General features: G+C 40.5%; 1 protein-coding gene and 1 long non-coding RNA gene across 3 annotated transcripts in view; one reads left to right on the top strand and one right to left on the bottom strand.

Moving 5' to 3' along the window:
* The window catches only part of trabd2b (TraB domain containing 2B), a 78,968-nt gene that overhangs the window by 14,139 nt on the left and 36,868 nt on the right, over window positions 1-27,961 (top strand). The gene's annotated exons all lie outside the window — the stretch shown is intronic.
* LOC113015621 (uncharacterized) overlaps window positions 20,837-27,961 on the bottom strand; it is a 111,458-nt gene continuing 104,333 nt past the window's right edge. The window contains exons 3-5 of the long non-coding RNA XR_003271139.1: window positions 24,152-24,302; window positions 23,747-24,017; window positions 20,837-23,665 (exon numbers count right to left, since the gene is read on the bottom strand). This is a non-coding gene — a long non-coding RNA (uncharacterized LOC113015621). The remainder of the gene's footprint in view (window positions 23,666-23,746; window positions 24,018-24,151; window positions 24,303-27,961) is intronic.

The raw sequence follows: 27,961 nt of genomic DNA on the forward strand, positions 1-27,961 counted from the left end.
AGAAGTTCATTGTGTGATCAGCCTGGTATTTTAAAAACTTTCATATTAAGTCTGCAGCTCATTCCCAATACCAGCTTATATCCTTTTTTAGAGTTTTAAATCTAAACCCGATGCATCTTTATACATGGGTGAATTTCGTATGCCTGTCTCATCGCAGCCATTTCACAGCCAAATAAACTGTCGTTCAAATGTGGACATATGAATTTTTCACTTCAGTAATATGATAAACATTTTCTGGTGTGCAAGAGAGGGCCCGGTTGGACCAGTGTTTGACACAGAAACAATGTCCTCTCTGGGATAACCACATTGCAGTTTTGGGGCATCTGACCACAGTAATTTTGGTTATGGCTCACTCACACGAGAACAAAAATAGGACGGCAACCTCATTGCGACTAGGAAAAATCGGTGGTAGCCTCGTGACTCCACTGGATTTGTTCGACTGTCAGAGACAGATTACAAGTAATTACACCAACCACCTGGTTGTTGAGTTGAGAGTGCAAGATCCTCGGGGTTGCGGTTTGAGGGTGCCAGACCATCAACTTCTGGAAGACCACTTTCAATTGCATAGTTATTGCACAGGTTGCCAAGTGCGGGCCAACTTCAAACAACTGGGGTCTGACTTGGTGTGACTGCAGTCACGTTCAGATTGGCAAAGGTTTGCAAATAACTATTCTGCACCAATGAGTACAACTCAGTCAACGCAATAGGGGATGTGACATGCCTCAGCTGGTTGCCAAGTAGTTGTATTCTGGTTCTATTCCTATAAAAAAACAAGTTAAGTCCTGCAGCAACTACAGATTTCCAAATTTCTTTTTCAAATCTATGAGGTTCTGGCTGGAATTTCTATTACTATTATTTCTAATTACAATTAATCATGCTAACATCACAAACAAAATGTATGTAATTACCAGCTTGACCACATTCTATAACAAACATATATACAGAGGCTCCCTGTCCTACTGTGATACGTCACTTTTAAGTTAAGATTAGTTGTAGACTGGGAGACTACATTTAATTTCGAGATATTGCCATCACCAGTAGTTAAAGTTAATATTGACACTGAAATAGCAGCTTTTCATTGTAAAAATGTAAAGGAACTGCCCCATTGAGCACTGCTCTCAGCTAAAGTTGAGTGTGGGAACAGAGAGATGATGCACAAGTAAGCATTCCTGGAGCTGAGCTGAGGAGACAGACAATCAAAGACTGTTAGGTAGAATAAGAGCCGCAAAGAAATCTCATGGACACACTGTACGAGCCCATTCAGATACATGAGTTTAACTTGGCTGAAGAAAGTCAATGTGTAAGCACATGCCGTTATTGGTTTCTGATGCCCCTGTCAACTCAGTGCCAAACCACCTGCCTTCAGGTAGTAACAACATCACATAATATACCACCAAGTGTGGGTGGCCATAGTATTTTACCCTTAAAAAAACAAACCCTTTACATGTATATTCCCTTTCATAGCTAGAAGTGTCTAGTTTGTGTAAATCCACATTTGTCTTATAGTGTAGGATTGTGTTATTTTTTTCTGAGACTTCTTTCTAATAAGCCATTACTTACAGGAGTTTAAAAAAAGGCGTTTTAACTTGTTCAGAAATTATTTACACATGTTTTAAATGTCTAGTGTATTAACGGCTACTAGAATGGAAAACGTTCTACTCGTTTCTTTTTAGGACAGCTCGTCATATTCCTTATAATGCTTTATATCAATATAAAACATATTATTTTTGCTATTATAGTGAACTGAAAAGCGTCTGCAAATGATGTATTTAATGTCATTAAAACCTGCTAAACTGGTAGTTTAGTCCAGACTGTGAATTCACTGTTGTTAGACAGAGTTAGTTGCTATTTCTGTCATTTATTACTTTTTTATTTCATATTTTTAGATTAGCACATATATTATAAATCATTAGAATTATAAATTGCTTTAGAAATACTGTATTTACAGACCCCCTATCCTCTGATAGAGATGACTGACTCAGAGTCTCCAGCTCTCCACGAAAGAGTTCACTCACAATCTCCAAAACAGAAATGTGATATTTCAGTACTGGACAACACAGGGCACCGTTTTCAGATTTCTTTCTGAATCCTCCTGAAAGCCGTATCAGTGTTAAAAAAACATCAGTCAGTGATGAACAAATGAACACACCATCACAATAAACAGTTTCTAATGGATGAGGCCTCCATCGTCATGTTGCTATGAAACATAACACAATCTGATAATACAGAAAATATGGTCTGCTCTCCGTGTGAGCCAATTCTGGATTGACATGAACAAATCCAGTGTTTTTGATTGGTTTTTCTGCTGTTGATTCTCACAGGTAATAGTGTCAGTGCCCGGGGCAGCCGACAGGAGCCTGACAGACATGCGGTGCAGGCATGCACGCCATTGTTGACAGTCGAAAGCTAGATCTTTGTGAAAAGCTCATGGAGAGCGAGTGAGTGTTGGAATGGAAACACAAGGCTATTTTATCAGATGCCAAAATGCAAAGGGGAGAACGCATGAGAGACATAGAGGAAGAGAGTTAGAGAAAGACAGAGAGCGAGACAGAGGCCAGAGCCCGTCAAAGCCTCTGTAGTGAGTCGTGGTGACGGCCAACCTATGCACTTGAGAGCAGTGCGAATGGCTTTTTAATGCCTGCTAACAGCCAGGGTATTTAGTGGGATGCGGGAATGGATGAAGGGATATGCTGAAGGATGGGAGGGATGGAGAAAGGATGAGTGACGACAATGTTTGGACAAGAGGTCCCAGCTGACCACTGCTGCAGCGCTGCTGCCCAGTCACTGTACAGCTGCAGGACTCAAGTTCATCCTGTGCTTTGTGCTATTAGTGATCACAGATTTAACATTGTGGTCTTTTCTCTGACTCCAACCTCATTTATCTTGGTCATGCCTCATATTTTTCTTGAGGTCTTGGTATTTTGCTTGAGACTGACACAAATGACGTTTCAATTATGTGGAAATCACAGACATAATTGCCAGTGATGCTCTTCTATCTATAGATGTCTGTTCAGCCGGCTGGTTATGCACTCAGTCAGACTAAACTTGAGTGAATATGCTGTTGACAAGTGCTGTCCAATGCAAATACAAGAGAAAGTCTGATGGCCAAAAGGAGTGCCACTGTCTTGCCTTTTTCTGCAGTTAGACTAAACTTTTGTTTGATCGAATCTTTTCCTTCATGATAGTGAGTTCACCATTTCCTACAGCAAGACAAAACTCATGTCATATCTGTCAAAGAGAACCTATTACAATAACCTCCAGCTCCATATTATTATTGAACTAAAGTAATTTCATGATTCACGGTTCGAAAGACTACTTGTTTATCTTATACTAGGCCTTGGCGCAGCATTTCAACTTCTAAAACAAGTTGTTTTAGCTAAACACTTTCTAAAATTGAGCACTTACAGCAGAATGAAGTCCGAGCTTTTGGCAAACATTGATCCCTTGCACATACTGACATCATCTGGATCTTGATGCCAGCCCTAATCGGTTTTCACTTATTCCAACTGCCTCTCATGTGGCGATAGGAACCTCTGTAAACATTATAAATTACCACATTGGGAGCTCGTCCTTTTATGACAAGAACCAACAATGTTTGATCCTTTGAACTTCTCACAGTTTACAATTGCTAATACATCATTTTATAATGTTCCCAAACATCTTTATCATAATAAGATAATAATTAACAACAGACCAGACACTAACAACAAGCCAGTAAGCAACGACCTGCTGCTCTTGTACACATTACATTCATTACATTCACCTTGTCTCAGTCCACCAATGCCATTGTCACTCCATATTACATCTAGCACTTTCATTATTAATGATATCATTATTAGCAGCAAACTGGATTGCATGCTTCTAACAGGTGATTGAAACATCGCCCACTAATTATAGTTCTGGATACAAACAGGAGCAGTGATGGAATTGCTGTTGTTTATGAGAACATTGTTAATTGTGAATCTGCGTCATGCATCTCTGCAAGAAACATTTAAAAAGTCATGAAATTGGAACATGATCAATAGATTTTTATAATGAGCTATTGAGTCCAAATGCTACAAATGATATAAGACAGAAGAAGGAACAACAAATGAATCTGGAAACTATTTAATTGACCTTTGTGTCATAAAACGGCATATTTGAGGAAAAGCGTACTGCTTCATTCCAAATGTTTAAAAACTGAAAGACAGCCAGAATCCATTTTTTATGTTTATCAGAAGAGGATTTCTGAAGAAAGGAACTGGTCGGGTCATATATACAGTACTACACAAACTACACTATCTTACCTCATCCCTGCTGGTGTTTACATAAAATGGCCCCTGACTCAAACAAAAGCGGGAATGCTCCTTGGAAACCGTGTGAAGAGAAGATTAGAGTGATGAAGATGGGAAAGAGGATGGGAAAAAATCAAACTACATAAATTTACAGGAAGAAGTCAAAATGCTAAAGAAAGAAAACTAAAAGTGAAAAAGTTGTCTTTGTTTTTTCTTGGTTTCTGATTTTTCAGATTCTTAAACAGAAACTTTGTTAAGTTTTCTGAACTGTTGTTCTTTGCTTTTCATGTAATTCTACCTTTATATTTAGTTTCCAAAGATTTTTATGCAACCATTTCTAAATTTCTTACTCTCCATATTACTTGTGTTGTGCATAGTAAGGAGTGTTATCTGGTGTTTACTAAATCACTTATTGTAGAAATTGATAGGTTTAGGGCTTTAAAGGAAATTAACTTAATTCTTTTTGGGGGGGTTCGACATCACAACACAAAATTGAATCCATCAGTTTGTGGAATTTTGTCAGTATCCTATTATTTCAATTTATGTGTGAAAAAATAAAGAATCCTGAATCCTCAAAGCCCTCAAATCTCTTCACGCCTCACCTTACCCACAGAGAGATTCGGAACGCGAGGTCTGATTTTAGTCTGCAAGTTGATTCAGGAATTCCATTTGTCTTCACTTGGGCTCAGCTTTGACTGTGGAGATGGGATTTTGTTGTTTTTTTTTTGTTTGGGAGCGTGCCAAGTTTTGGAAAGATTTTTGGGCACGTCTGTGGGATGGTAGATGTTCCCTTCAATTGAATCACATTTCTCGCAAATCAGATGCTTATCTTGGATCGCTCGCAGTCATCAGTGCACGAGGAACTGTGGATGAAATCATTTTGAAGGACGTCTGGTTTGGATTCAGGTTTTTTAGGGTACCACTGCCCACCCAGGTGGACTTGCTGATCTGGCTCTTGTAAAAAGGAACTCTAGTCCACTTTGTCTCCCAGAGAAACACAAATAAATTCTTTTTAATCAGCAGTGGATTCTTCAGGGGCTCATTTGGAAAGAATGTAATTGAAACTTAAGGTAACATTATTCATAAGGTAAATGTGCTTTGGTAAGCTTCATTTCTTTCTCTGGCCTTTGATATACTCAAGGGTGAACTTGCAGCAATTTGGGTGAAGACACAATTAGTTGAGCAGAAAATGGAAGTGGGCTCTGAGAATGTGACTGAACACCAGGAATTGTAAAACTCACGCAGAATGGAAGCTATTTCAACAAATGATTAAATACAAACTCTCCGATATCATGAGAGCTCGTTGGCTCTCACTTCCTGTCTGTCCTCTTTCCTTCATGTTCGCTGCTTTTCTGCCAGCACTGGCGTCTAACGCTCTTTGGAAGTGCTGAGGGGGAAAGGTCCTGAGTTCAGCTCCTCTGAAAGGGGATCTAAACCGCGTGCTAACAAGAATGCCAAGCCTAACAGGGACTGACAGCTCATCGCACTGAGAACTGCTGTGTGCATGTGTGTGTGCGAGGGTTGGGGGTTGGTGTTGGAGCGTGCCAAATATCTGTGTGCATTTATTATGAGAAGGCAAACATCCCTGGTGAAGCTTAATAACTCACTTATTTCTTCACACACATGCATGCAGGAATGCACCTACATAAACACACTCCAAGATGATGGGTAAATTGCACACACACAATCACACAGGCGTATTGTCTACAGGCATCAATCAGTCAGGGATAATAATATTTAGGAATCTGATTGGAAATGTAAGGGATAACACCCCCTCCCTCACACACACACACACACACACACACACACACACACACACACACACACACACACACACACACACACACACACACACACACACACCTCCCACTTAACTGCATCATTGCCTTAACCACAAGCTTCTCTCTCTTCTCATCTATCTGGCCTCAGATGAAAAGCAGATGGATTAGACTCGAGTGGAAGAGACACAAAATGAAATACATGAAGACGAATAAAACAGGCGTAAAGTCAGATTCAGGTTAAAGGGTCAGAATTAGACACTGGAGAGGAAAAAAAACCTCAAAAAATAAGACAGAGATAAAGTGAGAGGGTACTAAAGAGAATGTAAGAGACAGAAAGCAGGAGAGCGCTCAAGAGAAAGTGGGAGAGACCGACAGACAGCAAGAGGAAGATAAAGGCAGCTGAGAGGTCAGGTCTGGAGCGAGGGAACAGGCAGCCATTTTCAGATGAAAGGAATCCAACCAATCCCCTCAATGATAAACATGTGTCCGTATCACCCATCGCGAGATTCCGCTCTATTTATGTATGTGTGTATTTGCGAGACAAAGTGAATTCTAACACTGACACTGATAATTATGATATACACTTGTAGCAGTCACACTCGTGCTGTATGCGTGTTAATGGACACGGGCTATTTTACCCTCAGCACCAGAGAGTTAAGTGTTACATGTTTTTTTCTTCTCCCTACTCCTACTTAATCATTTGGTCTTGTCCTCACCTACATTTTCAGTTGATGTCCATGTGATGAGATGTCCCTCCCATGGGATATGTAAACTTCAATAACAACCAGAGATATAAAGTTCAGCCACGTTAGGTTACCATGTTAGCATGAAATCATGGGTATTGTTTTACTGAAGACTGATTTCTTTTCATCTACAGTATAGCCATGAGCTGTATTCAATCTAAGAATGCCGTTGCAGAAACGAGCAGGGAGAATTTTCAGTGAGAGCAGTCAGCCCTGTGAAAGTGACAGAAAGTGTGAGGAGATCTGACAGTGGGCTGAGGTGCTTTGCATTGAAAGCATCCAGCTGATGTAGCTTGATGATCTGGATGCCTTCTTCGTGACATCTGCCTAGTGGCTTACTAGTCTGCTCCATGTGAGACAAGACCCTGAGCTTGAACTGGGAGCATCTTGGGATCCTGCAAAACGAACTGGAAAACATTGCCGAGGAGAAAGACGTCTGAAATAACCTACTTAGCCTGATCCAATTACAACTAAGCAGATGGATGGATGGATATAATGGAGTGTGTGTCACTTTAAAATTGTGCTTATTTTCATTTCCTGCAAATATACAAAATACAGAAAAAGTGTATTTTTACAATCAATTTCCACAGAGATACTAAACTTAATGTAGGTCATACAAAGTCTCTTTGCGGGAAATGACAAATTGTGAAAAGGGAAACAACTCAGTCTTGAGGTGAGCACTGACATACACCATAAGCCACATTCTCTAATACGGAAATCCTACGTTTTTGCCAAGAGCTTTAACCCTGATGATTTGGCGTTTTTGAGGTCGTTCAAATCACTTTAAAAGTAACATGAGCCAGCATTGCAAAAACAAAACATTTAGTTTTCCATAATTCTTTAAAATCTAACAAACACTTTCTCTGCTCTCACCCTTTCCTCTTCGTTCATTCAGGGAGTTGAGGTTGCCTCACTCCACCATCTCACCCCCCAAAGACTAAGGTTGAGAGAAGGGCCTCTGTGGCTCTCTGTTGACTCGGCCACCTTCTTGGAACGTTTCCATAGCCACTGCCAGCCCGGCCTGAAATGAACCAGGTGGGGGTGCTGATGAGAGTGGGGGAGGTTATGTGGGCAGAGAGGATAGAGAGCCCAGGGGTGAGTAGAGAAAATGTTAGTGACCTAAAGTGATTAGGAAAAAAGAAGGGCGGATATTATTTTGAAATGGTACACGTTCTTTAACTTGTCCCTTTTGTTCTAAATGTAAACTTCAGTCTCTCTCAATGGGCTTTTTAAACAGTCGTTGAGGTGCAGCATCTGTTTGAATGTGCATGTATGTTTATACCAGTGTGTGTTGAATTGCCTGTTATGGTATTTTCACAACAATGGTGGCGGTGGACAGGGTACAGTCATTCTTTTCTATTCTTCTGTTGTAACCCTGAACTGTGTAAAGCATCTGTCAGCAACCCCCTTGTGTGTATGTGTCTGTGTGGAGCCATTGAAACCACGGCTACTCACCCATAACCACACTAACGATTGGGTCACTGGCCCAGACCCAGGCATGCAGGAGAACATATAAACACACACAGACTGTGCCACTGCTTGATTTGGCTCAATTTCTACTCAACTGACCGTGACAGATATCGTTTTCAGTTAACCCTGAGTCGATAACATCATCTTTTTCTGACACGTTCTCGTTTTAGTTAACGCGCCGGGGCCCCAGCCTCAACTTCAACACTTAATTACTGTCAAAACCAGCGTGTAGGTCCTACTAAACCAACAATTATCTAGTAAAATCCCAGTGTTAATTAAGATAGGCTTTGGCCCAGCAGGGTGTGTGGTGAGATGAGAGCTGAGAGCTTGATGTGGAAAAAGAGACTCTTGTATGTTTAGACAATGCCAGTAATGCATATATACATATAAATAAATGATAATACGCAAAGATTAGGTTCAGACAAAAATATGGGGAAAACACAGGGAGGGCAAATGATGTCTTAAGATAAAATAAGGCAAATAAACAGCTCCAGAAAATCACAGCAGCTTTGATAGGAAATTCTTTTCTGTGCCCTGAAATTTAGCCCATTACCTGTGATGTGTCTGTGGGAATGTTTCCCTGTTTTTTTAACCAATTACTATTCTGTTGTTGTGTTTGTCATAATGCCTTTATTATTTTGTAATACACAAGCTTCAGTTTTGCGACCAAATTGGGGACTTTACCTGTCCTCCTTTAGAGCAAAGGCATACATAGAGCACTATTTGGCAAAAAATGTGTTTTCCTAGTTCTATTAGTTGCTTTACTTGTGAGAACTAACTTCAGCTCTCCCTCCCCCGAAAGAACAAAAGATTTCCCAATCCCTCCCAGTTTACTAAAGAAAAACATATTTTGTAATTTGAAATAGCAAATGATACACCACAAAGCTAACCCATAAGAGCCCATGGTGACACAAATGTCACAAATGATCTGGAAAATATTCCTTATACAGTTTAGTCTTTCACTTACTTCATTACTCATTAAGTCCCCAAGGGTCATCTAAGGAACACGATGCAGTCATGTAACACTGGATGAATTTCCATCACTTCCAGTGCAGGGCTGTGCAATTTGAAGCATATATAAACAAATGCAAGAAAAATTTATGAAATGTTGTCAAAAGTACTTAATTTTTTCATAATATACTTTATAAAATACTTTATACTTCAGCTTTGGTAGTTAAAACGAATACGAGTGTGTCCTAATTTGCTGTAATTTTATTTATTTATGCATTTGTTTATCTCAAATAGATTTAGTGATTTAAGTACCACAGATGAAAATAAACCCTGGCTAACAAACTGTAACCTCCCAAGGAAAGTTTCTTGAAAAAGTAAATATTGAGTGCCCATTTAGTGGACCGGGTGTCACACCTCCACATGGTCTTCATACCCCCCTGGAGTATTTTAAAAAGGTCATAGCAGCAAAGGTGCTTGAAGGGAACAGACAGATTTATACACTGTGCAAAAATCTGAATGTCACAGTAACAAATCTGGGAAAAAGCATAAATTTAACATGGAAATACAAATAAAAAGGCAAAACTGTGCTCCCATGAAACGAAATAAATAAATAAATAAAAATCCAACAATATGTCAATTAACTATAAATACCTAATGTAACATATGTGCAACATTACTATTTGCCACTTGGGCAGAGTATTCAAAGAAAATAAGGTCTGATTTTTATTTCTCATGGTGTTCTTTTAAAGAGAAATAGTTCCATGTTTCTATGAGTTAAGGATATTTGCCTATACTCTAAATATTGCGTGTGGATTTCTTATGGCTAATTGCGTTAGCCTCATAACCTAGACTTTCAGCTGTAGCCACACAATGAAACCAAACCAGGTTGAGATTCCTTTTTTGCAGGATGATCTCATTAATGCATCCTAGAAAAGGGACAACACTTCTTTTCTCTCTACAAAATGAAAACTAGCAGCTCTAGGATATAAGTGTAGACAATTCGTGACACCCATCTATGGTCATTGTCAGTGTTTTTGCCCATGTCAAGTCTATCTGGACTGTGCTCTGGTCACAGATAAGCAGCAGTGAGGAGTCCAGAATTAACTTGGGCTCAATGCAATCTCCTCTGCTTAGCTGATGGTATGACTGAGTGTGTTTGAGAAGTGTATGAGACATGGTGCTATCAGAAAAGCTGTCTCAGTAGAAAACATGTTTCAGTGGAATGACATTTTAGGGGAAAAGAGATGAGCGAAGCTTTCGATGCTTGTTACATGACTACAACAGTCCATTTTCAATATTTTTAATGAATGTGTATGCACAGGTAAAGAGAATCTCTGTTTTGATGCATGCTCAATCATCCAGGTAAGGAAATCCCAAAAAGTTGATTAGCTTCATCTGGAAGTAGCGTTTTCAGGAAAACGCATCATTCATCTGGACTAGAATCAACATTTTGGGAGAATCTCTGTTTGCTCTTGTGACTGACTAGGGTCAAACTGACTACTTGGTTCAGTGATTTTAGCAGCTCAGCTTCCTGGTGTGAACAGGCCTTAAGATTGATATTAAACTTAAGAACACTGATAAATGGCAGAAAATTAACTGAAATTGTTTCCTAAGCTGAACAAATATGATGTATTTAGTTGATTTTCACTCATTTTTACCCCCCAAAAAGCAGAAAACCAAACTGGTGACTTTGACTCCTACTCAAAGGTGTAACACTATACGTTGTACTAATCTCTGCTATGAGCCATTTCATCCAAGGGTTTTATTATTTGCCTTCCAGTGAAGACAAAGTGCAGAAGTTGTAATCTTGTTTATCCAGTACTCCTCCCGTCTGCTTCAACATTCCTCTCTATCGGTGTGGCCTCTTTGATGATTTGTGGCCCATTTAAAGCCACATACATGTGATCTCTTGGTTAAAGTGACCACAAAACCTCAGCACGGCTGACCAAGTCTGCTTTTAAGCCACTGAGGGCTTTGCAGATGCGTACACCAACACGCGCTCGCTGTTTCGAATACATCCAGAAAGATGTAGGGGGGACACGTGTATATGTGCTTACATATGTAGAACTCATACCTACCGTATACACACATACTCAACTGTGGTTACTTCCCACAGACTGATCCCCTTTGCCAGAAACTTGCGCTGGTCCAAACCCAATGTTTTCCTTAATAGAGGGTATGAGCGCTAAAACTATTAGAGGCAGCAATAATAGTCTTAATCATATTGGATTTCTTCATACCAAGCACTTTCCCTGGGAGGCTGTAGGAATACAGATGAATACAGATGTGAAGTGTAAGCAACTGTCTGTGCCGCACAAGCACGAAAAACAGAAATCAAGACAAAAGAAATAATATATACTGTACATGTATGATGGTATATAGCATCAGGTTTTCACTTGTGAGGATGGATAGCAAAGCAAGCCACAGGTTTGTTTGTTTGTTTTTAATTGTACGTTTTATTACACAGGAAACTGTGCATGAGAAGAGAGCTGAGACATTTACATCTGTTTGTTGATATGCATACTTTAGATTCTGATGATATTTTATGCAAAAGGGTGGTTTGGTTGTGGAGAGTCAGACATTTAGACATCTAACAAAGACAATTCCAAGATAAAGGACCAGCCAAGAATGTGACAGGGCAAAATAAAACTGGTAGATGAAATATGTGTCTCAGCTACATGAACGATTAATTTCATATGGGCAGCAGATGTGGTCATATTTAATTCCCTGTTGGTCCTGTGCAAGATTTATCATATTATAGCTCCTGTTTGATGGGGTGCACAAATACATACAAGCAAAGCTGGTAAGCTCAATAACTTTCACCTAGGTCTCTCTCCATACGCTCTTAGTCTGTGATTTTCTCGCTCTCTCTCACACACACACACGTGCACACGCATACACACACATACAGAAAAATGAATCAAGGTTGTTAATAAATTAAGGAGATTGTAAAAACATACTCTAAGCCCTGGCTGAGGCTCAAATCAACAGCACCGAGTGCCTAAATGTCAGATTTATGAAATAATTAGAGTCTCATGAGAGTAGTTAAATGCCCGGTCTCTGATGTCACAGCCAGCATCCCTCCAAGTCAAGGCCAACTAGACGAGGAGCTACTGGCCAGCATTACTGCAACCTCCTCCGCCACATGCTATCCAGACTCTGCCTTCCACCTCCAAAACCACTGGCAGCATAGAGGAATTAATTCCCATATCCTATCACTGGGCTTTCTTCCCCTCTCCCCCTTTACTGCCTCCCACTTGGTGCTTCAGTGAGTTTTCCTGTCTGTTTGTTTGTCTGTTTTGCTCTGTCTCCATGCTGGCTTCCCTTTCTGATTCTCTGCCCTCCCTCTTCCACAAACACAAAATACATTTATTTTTCTCTGTCCCACACAAGCACACTTAAACACTCATATAAATGCACGCTTCCCCCAACACTGAATTGCTCTGATGATGCAGGCAGGGGCTTATTTATGGGCTGCTCGTAAACATGATTAATTCCTCTTTGGTACAATTTCCAGCGCAGGCCTTATGTCTGATTTAGCTGTCAGCATGAACAGAAACTGTTAATTAATTGTGGTGTGGAAAAGCGAAAGCTTCTTAAACTCAGTAATTAAGAGTAGCACTAGGGACGACTGGCTAATGTACAAACTACATAAATCTTCCTCCTCAAAATTGCGACTGTTAAACACATTCTGATCACAGGAGAACAAAGAAAATGGATTTTGGACCAAATGCAAAAAGCTGGAAGTCACATTACAGATTTGTTGTTGTCCATTTTTTAATACCAGATAAGGGACCATTACAACAATACAGCTCATCAAATGCAACCGTGTTTTTCAAGTAACAATGGAACAAAATCACACGAGCACAATGATATCCATCACCTTTTTTTTTAAATTTTTCTTATCTAGCCCAAAGTTTTTAAAGTGGCAAGGACATGTCCTGAAAGCTTTTGTGGAGGGACATTAAACACTACAATTGAAATTGTGAAATGATTTTTGTAGGAACATCAGGAAATGCTGTTATACCACCTCATTTTCAGTTTGACTCAACGTCTCATGTTGTGTTTCCCCATACTTTTCATTTGATCATCATCACCAGAGTTTTCACTCCTCAGTGGAGGTTGTTGGCTGCCATTTAAAAGACTGTGTGAAGTTGGTTAAGGGTGTGTGTGTGGGTTTATTTGTCTGTGTTTGTGCCATGTCTCTCGTCATGTATTGTGCAAATGGATTTAGTGGATTAGTTGTAACACGATTTTCCCAGTCAATCCAGGACATGAAAACAGACTGTTAGTCTGTTATAATTATATAACTATGAAGTTCCTTGATTCTGCTGCAAGGTGTCTTTTCAAACTGGTGCCTTGATGAAGCCCCCAGGTTCAAATCCCTTTTTCTTTTTGGCACAACTAGAAAACAGTCGTTCAACTCAATTCAATTCAATTCAATTTTATTCATTTAGCGCCAAATCACAACAAAAGTCGCCTCAAGGCGCTTCATAGATACAGAGAAAACCCAACAATCATATGACCCCCTATGAACAAGCACTTTGGCGACAGTGGGAAGGAAAAACTCCCTTTTAACAGGAAGAAACCTCCAAGAGAACCAGGCTCAGGGAGGGGCGGGGCCATCTGCTGTGATTGGTTGGGGTGAGAGAAGGAAAACAGGATAAAGACATGCTGTGGAAGAGAGACAGAGGTTAATAACAGATATGATTCGATGCAGAGAGGTCTGTTAACACACAGTGAGTAAGAAAGGTGACTGGAAAGGAAAAACTCAATGCATCATGGGAATCCCCGGCAGCCTACATCTATTGCAGCATAACTAAGGGAGGATTCAGGGTCACCTGGTCCAGCCCTAACTATATGCTTTAGCAAAAAGGAAAGTTTGAAGCCTAATCTTGAAAGTAGAGATAGTGTCTGTCTCCTGAATCCAAACTGGAAGCTGGTTCCACAGAAGAGGGGCCTGAAAACTGAAGGCTCTGCCTCCCATTCTACTTTTAAATACTCTAGGAACAACAAGTAGGCCTGCAGTGTGAGAACGAAGTGCTCTAATAGGGTGATATGGTACTACAAGGTCATTAAGATAAGATGGGGCCTGATTATTTAAGACCTTGTATGTGAGGAGCAGGATTTGGAATTCTGGGTTTAACAGGAAGCCAAAACAGGAGAAATCTGCTCTCTCTTTCTAGTCCCTGTCAGGACTCTTGCTGCAGCATTTTGGATTAACTGAAGACCTTTCAGGGAGTTTTTTGGACTTCCTGATAATAATGAATTACAGTCGTCCAGCCTGGAAGTAATAAATGCATGAACTAGTTTTTCAGCGTCACTCTGAGACAGGATATTTCTAACTTTAGAGATGTTGCGCAAATGGAAGAAAGCAGTCTTACATATTTGTTTAATATGTGCGTTGAAGGACATGTCCTGGTCAAAAATGACTCCAAGGTTCCTCACAGCGTTACTGGAGCCCAAGGTAATGCCATCCAGAGTAAGAATCTGCTTAGATACCATATTTCTAAGATTTCCAGGGCCGAGTACAATAACCTCAGTTTGATCTGAATTAAGAAGCAGAAAGTTAGCGGCCATCCAGGTCTTTATGTCTTTAAGACATTCCTGCAGTTTAACTAATTGGTGTGTGTTATCTGGCTTCATGGACAGATAGAGCTGGGTGTCATCAGCATAGCAGTGAAAATGTGTGCTATGTCTTCTAGTGATGCTGCCTAAGGGAAGCATAATAATAATAATAATAATACATTTTATTTGAGGTCGCCTTTCAGAAACCCAAGGTCGACTTACAAAAAACACAATTAATAAAAGGAACAGTAGTCATAAAATACATAAAATAAGTTAAAATTATAAAACAGAGCATGACAACAGATAAAGCGAATAAGCCAGTTTAAACAGATGTGTTTTGAGCTGTGTCTTAAATATGGAGAGGGAGTCAATATTTCTTAGTGCAGGAGGAAAAGAGTTCCAGAGCTGGGGAGCAGAGCAACTGAAAGCTCTGTTCCCCATAGTAATAATAATCCATTTACATGCACAAATTGGAGTCTATTGGATAGATATGATACAAACCACTGCAGTGCAGTACCTGTAATACCTACAGCATGTTCTAATCGCTCTAATAGGATATTATGGTCGACAGTAGGGATGGGTATCGTTTAGGTTTTATCCGATACCGGTGCCAAATCGGTACTTTTGAAACGGTGCCGGTGCTCAAACGGTGCTCAAACCGGTGCTTAAAGAATGGAGAACACAAAATTGGTCCAAAAACCTCTCATGTTCAGCTGGTTTTTGTAAAAAGATAACAATGTTAGCCTTTTCTGCAGCTAGAATAGAATAGAATAGAATAGAATTCAACTTTATTGTCATTGCACATGCACAGGTACAGGGCAACGAAATGCAGTTTGCATCCATCCAGAAGTGCTTTAGTGATATAGATATATTACAATATATATTAGCAATAATATAGATATGTGAGTATATTACAGAAATGGGTCTATTATGGTATGTTATAATGTACACGGTATGAATTATGTTGTGAATATTCTATAACTATAAGTATGTACAGGCTGTAGTGAGTACAAGCTATGTACAGGATATGAACAGGATATAAATATGAAAAACTATACAGAATATGAAATAAATAACTTTACAGAATCTGGGATATACAGCTATACAGAAATGGGAACTATGCAAGTTGTAAACAGTTGTAGGATTAAAGATTATCGAATGTACAGAATGATTATTTACACAGAGCTATACAGTAGTGCAGTTAAGATAAGTGAGGGTGTAGATAGTTTCTACAGAGGCTATATAAAGTGCTAGTGGTTGTGAGTGGTGGTTCAGTCCATGTTATTATTGTGTTTGAGGGTACAGTTGTCCATTGTGGGTGTGTGTATGTTCAGTCCATGAGTTTAACGTGGGTCAGATGTCAGGAGGCAGAGTTCAGGAGTCTGACAGCTGTGGGGAAGAAGCTGTTCCGGTACCTGGTGGTCTTAGTCCGGAGGCTCCTGTGGCGCCTCCCAGAGGGCAGGAGGGTGAAGAGTCCATGTGATGGGTGACTGGGGTCTTTGATGATTTTCCCAGCCCTTTTCAGACACCGCTTCCTGTAGATGTCTTTTATGGCAGGAAGTGGTGCTCCGGCGATGCGCTGGGCAGTTTTCACGACCCTCTGCAACGCCTTCCGGTCCGAGGCAGAGCAGTTCCCGTACCAGACTGTTATACAGTTGGTCAGGATGCTCTCGATGGTGCAGCGATAGAAGTTCACCAGGATGTCTGAGGACAGGTGGTTCTTCCTCAGAGTCCTCAAGAAGAAGAGGCGCTGGTGAGCCTTCTTGACCAGCTTGGAGCAGTTGGTCGTCCAGGTGAGATCCTCGGAGATGTGGACTCCCAGGAACTTGAAGCTGCTCACACGCTCCACAGCCGTCCCCTTAATGTGGATGGGTGGATGTGGGTCAGCATTCCTCCTGTAGTCCACGATGAGCTCCTTGGTCTTCTCGGTGTTAAGCAGCAGGTTGTTTCTGTCGCACCACTCAGCCAGACGATCCACCTCCTCCCTGTAGGCGGCCTCATCGTTGTCACTGATGAGGCCAATCACCGTGGTGTCATCTGCAAACTTAATGATGGTGTTGGAACCATCAGCAGGTCTGCAGTCGTGGGTGAAGAGGGAGTAGAGGAAAGGGCTCATCACACAGCCTTGTGGTACACCGGTGTTCATTGTGATGGTAGATGAGCAGCGGTTATCCAGCCGGACATGTTGGGGGCGGTTGGTCAGGAAGTCCAGTAACCATTTGCAGATGAGGGAACTGATATAGGGCATATATGGTATCACTCTTGGCTGGAAGCAGTGCTTAAACAATGGAAAAAACACAAACTTAAACCCTCTCATGTTTAGCTGTTTCCCTCTTTTTCTTTGGTCATTTTAGCCTTTTTGGCCAGGGTGAAGGGAGTATCTGCCATCAAACAAGAAGACAGCCGCATGTAGCTATGATGATGTTTGCTAGTTCACCTTACATGCATTAATGTAATAACGTGGTTAGCCTACTCAACGTAAATTACACACGAACAACATTAAGCTACTCATGCAGAGAAGAACGACTGCTGCTGCATCATCATCCTCATCATTTCTGCTACACTGGCAGGGCTAGGGGCCAGGACTCTCCTCTTCATGTTTTTGGGGGATGTTGCTCCGGGTCTGATAACTGGCAACCCACCCGCAGTAGATGCGCTCGGTGTGAGGTCTCGCAGCAAGCTATCAAATACAGCGCATTGCGTCGCCAGGTGTTTCATCGGATTCGAGGTGTTACCTCCTTTGCACAGTATCACAGTATCAGCTTAAAGCACTTGTTGCTGCTGAGTTTGCATATTTTGCTGTGAAGTACAGCCAGACTTTTGACCGCTTCGCCTTGGGCATTTTTAATCTGTAGCTCTGCTCTAAAAGAACGTACATACCTGGACCCGCCTACTATCCTCGGAAACGTAAAATTATTGGCTAGAAGTGTATCACAGCTCCGGAAAAAAAAGCACCGAAATAAAGCACCGAAGTGTGCGCTGCTTTTCGGTCTGGTTACTACTGTTTATGTCAGAACTGGCACCGGACACCGGTACCCATCCCTAGTCGACAATATCGAACGCTGCACTGAGGTCTAGCAGGACAAGCACAGAGATGAGTCCACTGTCAGAGGCCATAAGAAGATCATTTGTAACCTTCACTAAAGCTGTTTCTGTGCTGTGATGAGCTCTGAAACCTGACTGAAACTCTTCAAATAAGCCATTCCTCTGCAGATGATCTGTTAGCTGTTTGACAACTACTCTTTCAAGGATGTTTGATATGAAAGGAAGGTTGGAGATTGGCCTATAATTAGCTAAGACTGCTGGGTCTAGAGATGCTTTTTGAGTAAAGGTTTAATACAGCCAGCTTGAAGGCCTGTGGTACATAGCTGATCATTAGAGATAGGTTGATCATATTTAAGATCAAAGAATAAATTAATGGCAGGACTTCTTTGAGCAGTTTTGTAGGAATGGGGTCTAAAAGACACGTTGATGGTTTGGAGGAAGAAATTATTGAAGTTAACTCAGAAAGATCAATTAGAGAAAAAGAGTCTAACTTAACATCAATGGTACTAAGAGTAGCTGTAGATAATATTACATCTGTGGGATCATTATTGGTAATTTTTTCTCTAATGATTAAATTGTTATTTGTGAAGAAGTTCATGAAGTCATTACTAGCTAACGTTAAAGGGATTGTTGGCTCAAAAGAGCTCTGACTTTTTGTCAGCCTGGCTACAGTGCTGAAGAGAAACCTGGGGTTGTTCTTATTTTCTTCAATCAGTGATAATAGTAAGATGTTCTGATTCAGGTCTGAGTCAGGTACTTCTGATTAGAGACCTTAGTTTTCACAGGAGCTACAGTATCCAGAGTCGTACGTAGTGAGGAGGTAAAATTATTAACAAGATGATCGACCTCTGTTGGAGTAGCGTTCAGGTAGCTGCTCTGCTCTGTGTTGGTACAGGGCATTGAAGATGATAACAGTGGGTGGATTATATTCTTAAACTTAGTTACAGCGCTTTCAGAAAGACATCTACTGTGATAAAGTCTACTCTCCACCGCTGTGTAATCAATTATTGTAAATGTAAATGTTATCAGGAAATGATCGGACAGGAGAGGGTTTTCAGGAAACACTGTTAAATGTTCAGTTTCTATGCCATATGTTAAAACAAGGTCTAGAGTGTGATTAAAGTGGTGGGTGGGTTCTTTTACATTTTGAGAGAAGCCAATTGAGTCTAATAACAGATTAAATGCCGTGTTGAGGCTGTCATTCTTAGCATCTACATGGATGTTAAAATCACCCACAATAATTATTTTATCTGAGCTGAGAACTAAATCAGATAAAAAGTCTGAGAAATCAGAGAGAAACTCTGTGTAAGGCCCAGGTGGATGATAGATGATAACAAGTAAGAGTTTCTGAGTTTTACAGCTGGGGTGGACGAGGTCATTGTCTCCTCACTGAAGAATTACACGTTGGGAGAGACAGCACTGTCAGTGATGTTATGCTATAACCACGTGCATCATGCACCACTGCCAAAGGACACCTTCAGAATAACTAAGGCACCAATGACACACACACACACACACACACACACACACACACACACACACACACACACACACACACACACACACACACACACACACACACACACACACCAAACACATAAAATTACAATGGACAGAATGTGATGGATAAGATGCAGCTAATACATTTTCCAACACTTTAAACACATGTTCTGTCTGTCAGACACATCAGAAATCCCTTTGGTGGTCTCACAGTTTTTAAGCACTGGCAGTATTTGGGAGGGTTGTAAATATTTGCGTTCATTCATGTTCTGTGTAAGTTAGCTTTTTCTCACTGAATTATCATTTGAACTTCCTCATGGATGCGCTGACAGATGTTTTGGAAGCGATCAAGCAGCTTGACCTTCCCTTACAGTGTTATTTCCATCCCTGTATTCAACACAAACTGATGCACACACAACAGTTGTTCACAGTCTGTGTCTGCACGGTTCGCATTACAGTCTCCCTCTGTTTTTCCTGCAGAGTGAATTGCTTGCATGAAATCGAACATTTCTCCTGCTGATTTACCATGAAATGGTGTGCTTGTGTGGGATTATGCTGCGTTAGCTTCAGTAAGTCTAATGGAGGCGTGACCGAAAGGGAGAAAGCGGGGGAGAGTCTGGTCCACTTACAGCTACTTCTGCTGCTCCAGTCTATTACACAGTCAGAGCACTGTGCAATTTGGACAAACTCTTTAGTGAAGACAGACATTTATGGAAACACAAATACACAGCATCCACACACAAGCATTGAATTACAAGTGCATGGTCCTTAACCGAGAGCAAGTGTGTACGATGTGGAAGCACAGGAAGGAAGAAGGACTTGAAAGCTAAATAAACATAGATCAGTGACAGTGGTGGAAGGAGAGCCGGCATCAAATGAAAGAAAAGAGTGAAAGAGTGTGAGAGGGATGTGTGGGAGAGAGATGAAGGATAGAACTATATAATCTAGAGATTTGTGGCCACAAGCACATAACCTGGTTTGGGAAAGAGAGCAAGGCTGGTGATTGAGGGTTTGAGAATTGATCCAAGATGAAGGTACACATGGAGGGATGGAGGGACAGATCTGAGGATGGAGGTGCAGTGGGAAGATAAAAAGAAGGTGACAGCAGAAGACTTAACCAGCCAGCCGTACTTCGGATAAGTTAGAAAAAGAAGAGGAGGTGAGGGGCAGTAAGTTTGCTCCTTCCTTTCTTCTTTCTACCTCTCCTGGTTAACTGTAAACATCTGGCCTTTTGTCCTGTTTTTCATCTTTTTAACATTATGCCTCCTGCCCTTTCCCACCCTTTCTTACTGTTTTCTTCTCACATTAAGTCATCTCTCCACCTTATTTTCCTCGACTTACCTTCATTCTTTACTGCATTAAACTCTAAAGTGTCCACCATTCTGCAAGTACAATTTGCCTGTTCACTAATGCAAATATGAACAAGTCAGTGTAGGACGCCTGTGTACATACACACAAAAACTGAAGTAGTAGTTTATTTCTCAAACAGGGGGAAAAAATCAAATAGACAAACCTGGCATGACAGTATTTGAATATCAGAAATGATTTGTGATGGTTGAGGGCTACACTTGAGCACGCAACCACAGAAACGTCTGCAAGGATTCTTTTCTTGAAATGAATTCGGTCACATGCACCAGCTCTTGCGAGCTGTACAGATACTTGACGTTTCTCAGTCTGGACGCATTGTTTCGCCCAATACACAATTTATGTTCATGCAGCAGATTATTTGCTGCTCTCGTGTTTCAGCCGGCTCTCTGATGTGGACTTTGCAAGGAACAAATCACTCTTAGAGAATTATACTGTCTAAAGCTATTAGTCCAGTCAAAGCAGAGTGGAGAAGATAAGAGAGAGTAGTCGGGTCCTGGTTTGAGGCCGGCGAGGCATGTTTTAAACATACACGGCTGTTTCTGTCGGCTCTTTTCTCATGCTGTGGAGAAGACCCAGCTCATCTGGTTTGTATAGCATCACACATCATAATGGAGCCGGATAAATCCAATGGAATTCAATGAGAGTTTTTCCCCTTGGAAAAAATGTGAATACAAAATGTGTTAGGATTAGAGGAGGCTGTGAAGTTTGAAGTGGACTGAGTTTGAGATGAGATATGGTTACAATGACTTCATCTAGTCTACATCTTAAGTAGGGTAAAACTTTTCATTTTATTTCTTTATAACAAATTAAGAAACCCGATGTTAAGTGGATGATTTCATTTATTTGATCAATCAATCAATTTTCATAATCAACTTATCCAATTCAGGGTCACAGGGATAGGTTGCCCTAAGACAGCCTATTCCATCTGCCACCACCATTCATGCTCACATTTAAACAAGACTAATTACAGAAGCAAGACATTTTTACATGAAAACAAGTCTTAGAAATGAGTTAATTACCAGACCTGTTCAGCTCTTTGGTTTTCTCTGATTGTACTAATAGTCCTGGGCAAAGATTAGGCACTATTAGCATGACCCTACATTCATGAAGATCCAATATCCTGAGTTGGAAAGTTGTTCATCTGACTTCTAGGTCACTATATGGTCGGAGTTAACCAATCAAAAGTACTTATTGTCATCTAAATAACTCTGATGCCAACCTGACTTCCAGTGTTGTTTTTCCCATTTCAGTTTGTGTTCATATGAAATTTACCAGTCAGATAAGACATTATTATATTACACCCAAATCTGATGGTTGTTGCTTCTTTTAATCCGCTTCAGATATAGTTCATTTCCAACATTAGGGAAATTATGTGACTTATGAAATTAGAAATTTCACTTGTTGCCTAATAAAGTTGTATTTAAAACCTTTTTTAAGGCCTTTTGTGGGCTTCATTAAAGGAACAGCTGTCAACACCTGTTTCTCCAGCACCTCATAAACATACAGAAGGCGTTTTTCTCCAGATCTGAATGAAGATCATTTATGGACCCTAACAGTTACAGAACAGCCCTCATGTTAGCAGGTTATGTAAGTTGCAATAAATATAACATCATTTTGAACACTTTCAATACACAAAAATATCAATTTTAATTTGTTATTTTATTTACATAAAAACAGCATGAACGGACTTTCAGCCACTTTGGTCCTAAGTGCTTGTGAAGCACTACCATTTAACCACCTTATAAAATTGTTTCACAAACAGGTGTTAACATTCAGTAGAGACAGAACAGTGTGTTGTTTTTCTGACTCCCTGTAAATGGGTGTCTGCCAAGGCTTGAAAACCTACTATAATACACAAAAAAACTCTGTTAACACAGGTACATCTTAGGTCTGCGAATGTTCTGATCCATATCAGATGTTATGACGTCATCGGGTTGCCTTGCGACTACCTGTTAACAGGCTAAAATGGCTCATGTGTAACTTTTGAGCATCAACAAAAAAACATAGTGACATTTTTATTTCACAAAAATAGCATGTGATTTCTATCCACAGAACCTGAATTATGTATGACATATTACGGCATCATCGTGTTGCCTAGTAAGTGCCTACCGCCAGGCTAAAAGGATTCATTTGGAGCGTTGTGCACCTGTGACACCTTAGACCGCCAATGTTTCATTTTTTGTTTTACAACAATAACATCTAATTTAAATCCACAGTATGCACGACACATTATAACAAGATTATTATGTTAATTAACAACTACGTAACAAGTTTTCATAGCGGTGAGCACTAAAAATACTGGAGTGGCTCACCAAAAACAGGATTTCCAGTTTTATTATGCTGTTGTCAAATATGGGTTCCTTAAAAAAAAAACACAAGGCAAAAAAGAGGGAACGAAAAGAAATATATGTGCAGTTAATTTCCTGCTATTAAACTTGATATGACTGATAAAGATGCGTATGAAAACCAAGTAAGATTTTTGAAATTGTAGGGTGTCTACCTCTTTCTCTTTCACATTTCTTAATATTATTACCAACATAAGGCGGTCTTGCCAGGTGGGGCAGCTGGGGGGGCAAACAAATTTTGAATGGGTGGCCAGTGTCCTCAACAGACTAAATTCACAGATCAAACAAAATGGTAGCATAGACATGTACTATACAAACGAGAGCAGTGAGAGTGAATCATTTCAGAGTTGGAGCTGCAAAACAAAACTTGAACTAAAGGTTGGTAAGATGCTATAAAGCTGAAACTGAGCCTCTTATTCATCTGATCTGTTGTTAACATGTTGCATTATGCAATAATGCAGCTTTAAATTTATAAGCATATTTGAACATGTATTAATTTCCGACAGAAATCAGATGGGTGCAGTTTTCCCCCTTCTCCACCTGTCTTTAATTATTCCTGTAATCTTGTTGTGTGCTGTGCTCATATTTTTGCACGCAAACGTCTTCCTGTTCAACAGCACCTTGATGTTGATAGAAAACAAAAATCAACACAATTTCACTCTGTAATTTTCCAACAGTCTTTACAACCCCGCATTACTTACCAGTGGGCATTCACAGTGAGGGAACCAGCTGTCTGCTTTTTCAGTTAGGATCAAGTGATACTTTATTATTTTCTCTGTGTTCTGGGGAGGCAGGAAAGCTGGGATGACTGGCGCAGCTGCAGTGCTGCCAAGTCAAACAGCAGGGTTTATTTGTGGACAAGTGTAGGGGCGACACCCACCCCCCCATTCGCTGGAGACGCTTATTAAGAGTAGAGACAGGAGCCGCTGGAGACTGTAGGGGTGTATATAGAATAAGTGTGTATGTGGGTGCCTATAGGAAAAGATAAACAAGAGAAGAAGAGCAAGAGAAGGAAGGACAACAATTGAGCTAGTCTTTGGAGGAAGGAGAAGAAAAAGTCGAGTTGTTAGTGGATGTCAAAGACTATTTTCTTTTTTTTACCTTACCAAACTTAAAAGAGAGATGTCTCTCATGATTAAATGCCCACCCTCTGCCTCAGAAAGGAAATCAGATGGGATGGAATGAAGAAGGAGGGGAAAGCTGGGAAGCAGCAGGCCTCTGCCACTTGGATTGTCCCTCTGGTAATCCCTGGATTTCCTGGGTTGAGACAGGAGGTAGAACAGGCACGGTGAGAGACTTAGTGAGACAGAAGGAGAATGAGAGCAAAAGGAAGTGGGACTAGAAGCAGAGACAAAGGAGAGGCAATATTCCTAACACTGGTGCTGTGTTGTGATTTCTGCAATGTGTGGTTTTGTATACAGGTATTGCTCAAAGAGTGGTGTGTGTAATCATTAGCATCTGTGCTTATGGGTGGTTGTATATTTTTTTGGAGTGTTCATGCATGTGTTTCTGTTGTGGGTATTAACTGCAATAAAGATTTGGAAGAAAGCCATGATCTGGATTGCTGTAGCTCATGCCAGATGTCACGAGTTGAAAGTGCTGCTTACCTTCAAGTACGCAAAAGATACATTCAACAAAAAAAGGGCGCCAAAGGGTATTAAAACTATTTTGGCAATGCTCTGACATTGGAGATTACATATAAGAGTTTTATGCTTGAATGTTGCCTTTACAGCCCCTGACAGGTTACATGATTCTCTAGGAATGAAACAGAGGGGATCAGGTCTTGAGGGCCTCCTTGATAAAACTGTGCGAAACAACAGTGAAGCTAACACACAAGAACATCCGCACAACTTTGATGTGGTCTTGTGTTGTGTATGTTTCCACACTAATGTATTCAAGGTGCTTTTGGATTTTGGATGGGGGGTAAAATTTTAAACAACTGGAGGCTTTTGAAATAGCTCCGCCACTACTGGATGCACATGCAAACATACAGTGCAGTTTAAAAGAAAAGGGTTGTTTTTTTTTTTTATCTTTTTGGGAGCTTCTCTTTGGGGAACAGGGAAGAGACAGTGCACTTATCCTTGTAGGGATGTTATTTCAACTTGCTTACTTTTATCGTTCAGTCACCCTAGGGTGCTGTGAACCCAAATCTCCTTTTGTATTCAGTAGCTGAAACCCACAGGAGGAAGCCAGCTTGGCCCAGAGAAACCCAGCAGTGTTGTCCTGGGTCAGAGGTCTAGCTCTTCTCTTTCAGGTAATGAAACACAAGCAGCTCTCAGGGAGAAGAGATTGGTTGAGGGGAACACACCACTCTGAACTGTTTTCTTTATAAGGAACTGTTTAAACAGGCAGTAATAAAAGCAGTGTGAAATAACTGAATTTCCATTCTCTTCTGATGGCTTGAGTTTATACCAAAGGTACAACAAAGCTCTTAGTTATTTACTAATAAAATAAATCAATTACAAGGGAACTCCTTGGACAGATCTGATGGGCTAAATTAGGGCTGTTTGATATAACGATATATATCGGATGACGATATAAAAACGTCTATGTTTCATTTTATGCTATCGTTTGTTTCGTGGTGTCGCAAAATAAACTGTTTACTGCAATATTTTTTCATCGTTTTGATGGTCACTGTAGTGTTTATATTAATTTAAAGTTAAAGTTCTCTCTTTCTCTTATATTTTATATAACCACACTACAGACGGACAAGCGCCTGTTTTTATGCGTTGTGGTTAGCAACAACGAAGATAACACCATTGCGTGCCCGCTTGTTTATGTTCCACTTAAACCTTTCACAATAAAGCTCAAGACCCTGTTGAGACTTTTCAAAATAAACTGAATCACGTGAAAGATGCAGAGTATTTACAGATGAGAATTAAAAAAGAGCCGCCAGGTGCTCAAAAATAAACCTTAGACTCAAACGTTAGAACAGGCTTTTCCCCGCAGCACGCCGTGTAATAAATACTCACAAAGAAAACAGCGGCCGTTACAACTTATGTCTAAAAATGTATCGTTTCATGCATCGGTTAAAACCCTCGACTCCAGCTACACAACGTGCAGCTGGAAACACTTCACGCAAGTCGAGCTGCCCGAGATTCACAGAATTTACAGAAAATGTTACATTTTTGTGATTTATATGGTTATCGGACGATAGATGTCTGATATCGGGATATGAGATTTTGGTCATATCGCACAGCCCTAGGCTAAATGTGACTTGCATCTGTATTAGCCTATTACCCTTCTGATAGTCCAATTTCAAGAGCCGGGAAGTCGTTCATTCAACTTCTAGATCACTTTACACTTGCACAACACAGAAGAGCCACCTCCACAGGACAAGACTCAGCAGTCCATCTGCATCTTAAGGATAAAGGACACTCTTTCGAGGATGCCAATGTTCACATTTTGGACAGAGAGGACAGATGGTTTGAAAGAGGAGTGAAAGAAGCATCTATGTCCACTGTGAGCGACCATCTTTGAACAGAGGCGGGGGTTTACGACACCAACTGTCTGCCATCTATAATCCAGTTTTGAGATCCCTCCCCAGACGCCTTAACGCCCACTCACATCCTGGGCCATCTGACCTCAGGAATTCGCATGATAAGGTGGGGCCAGGTTTCACAATGAACACACCCGAAACTCTGGCTGATTGGGACCCACGCCCAGTTTCCCACTTTGGCTCAGGCGATTAGAGGATCATCAGGGGGTCCTTTTGTCCCTCTGTGGGGGGTCACTCCCACTAGGTTTATATCTGGGACTCTCCACCATTTGACCTTAGAACTGAAGAAGCTTCTCGGATGAGAGGTGAAACGTCTTCAAGCAACTTAAAGAAGTCCAGACACTTTTCTTTGCAAGCTCCTTTGACTACGATGACCTGGACGACTGAGAACCTTCACAGACATCACTTTACACTGATATCGCGAGCTAATCGCAATCCTCTTGCTATCAGCCACAATATCTAATTTGATTGGTCATATTTTTGATACGATGCCAACAACCAAGCAACTCTTGTGGCAGAATTTTCTGGCTTCTGGGGCTGTTTTTTTTCCCAACTTCAGCTGGTTTTCATGGAAACTCATTTTTCATATTATACTGACATCACATCAATGCACAGAAATGTAGACAAACCTCAGACCAAACTGCAGGTGGTCAAGTTGCATTGTGGGCAACATAGACATTTGATTTTGACAAGGAAGAATGTGTGACATAATAACCATTGCAGTATGCTGCCAGTTTGCTATTTTTCTATTTTAATTACCACACAAAACCAATAGACCAGCAACAACATGTGTTTTTAGTCATTTTATTTATGTAATCTTTAACTCTTGTTAGCTGCTGGTTTCACTCACAAAGATAATGTCGCAGGATAATATTAAATCACATCATTTAACTACAAGAAACTACAAAAACTGCCTTATTAAAATAAGCAGTCATGTGCAGGAAACTAAGACTAAATAGGAAAAAAGGAAATGACTTTCTGCTATTTCCCTTGCTCTTTGCCTTTCTTCTTGGAATTGGTATGTTTTCAGTGCCATTTGCCTGTCTTACTATTTGTCAACAAGATTAAAGAAAACCAACAAGCAAGACTTCATAAAATTGAGTGGAGAGGTAAAGGAGAGGAACCGTTGAAATTCTGATGTGGGTCCAGAATAAGGAGTGAATCAACATATTAAGAAATGGGGCAGTTTTTGCACAGAATTACTTCACATAATTTCCTTGGGGATTATTAAAGTATTCTGATCATCTATCAGAGGAAAAATGACAACTCATTACATTTTGGTGGTGATCTGGTAAACTGTAGGGTATATACTGTTTAGATGTTTTTACCTGCTCAGAGAGTTGTTTTCCTTGTTCACGAGGCCAAAAACATAACTATACATAGATATCCAATCAGAGACAAACATAAGAGAAAAAGG

This window comes from Astatotilapia calliptera, chromosome 23 (genome assembly GCF_900246225.1).
Source record: "Astatotilapia calliptera chromosome 23, fAstCal1.2, whole genome shotgun sequence".
NCBI classification, from domain to species: Eukaryota; Metazoa; Chordata; class Actinopteri; order Cichliformes; family Cichlidae; genus Astatotilapia; species Astatotilapia calliptera.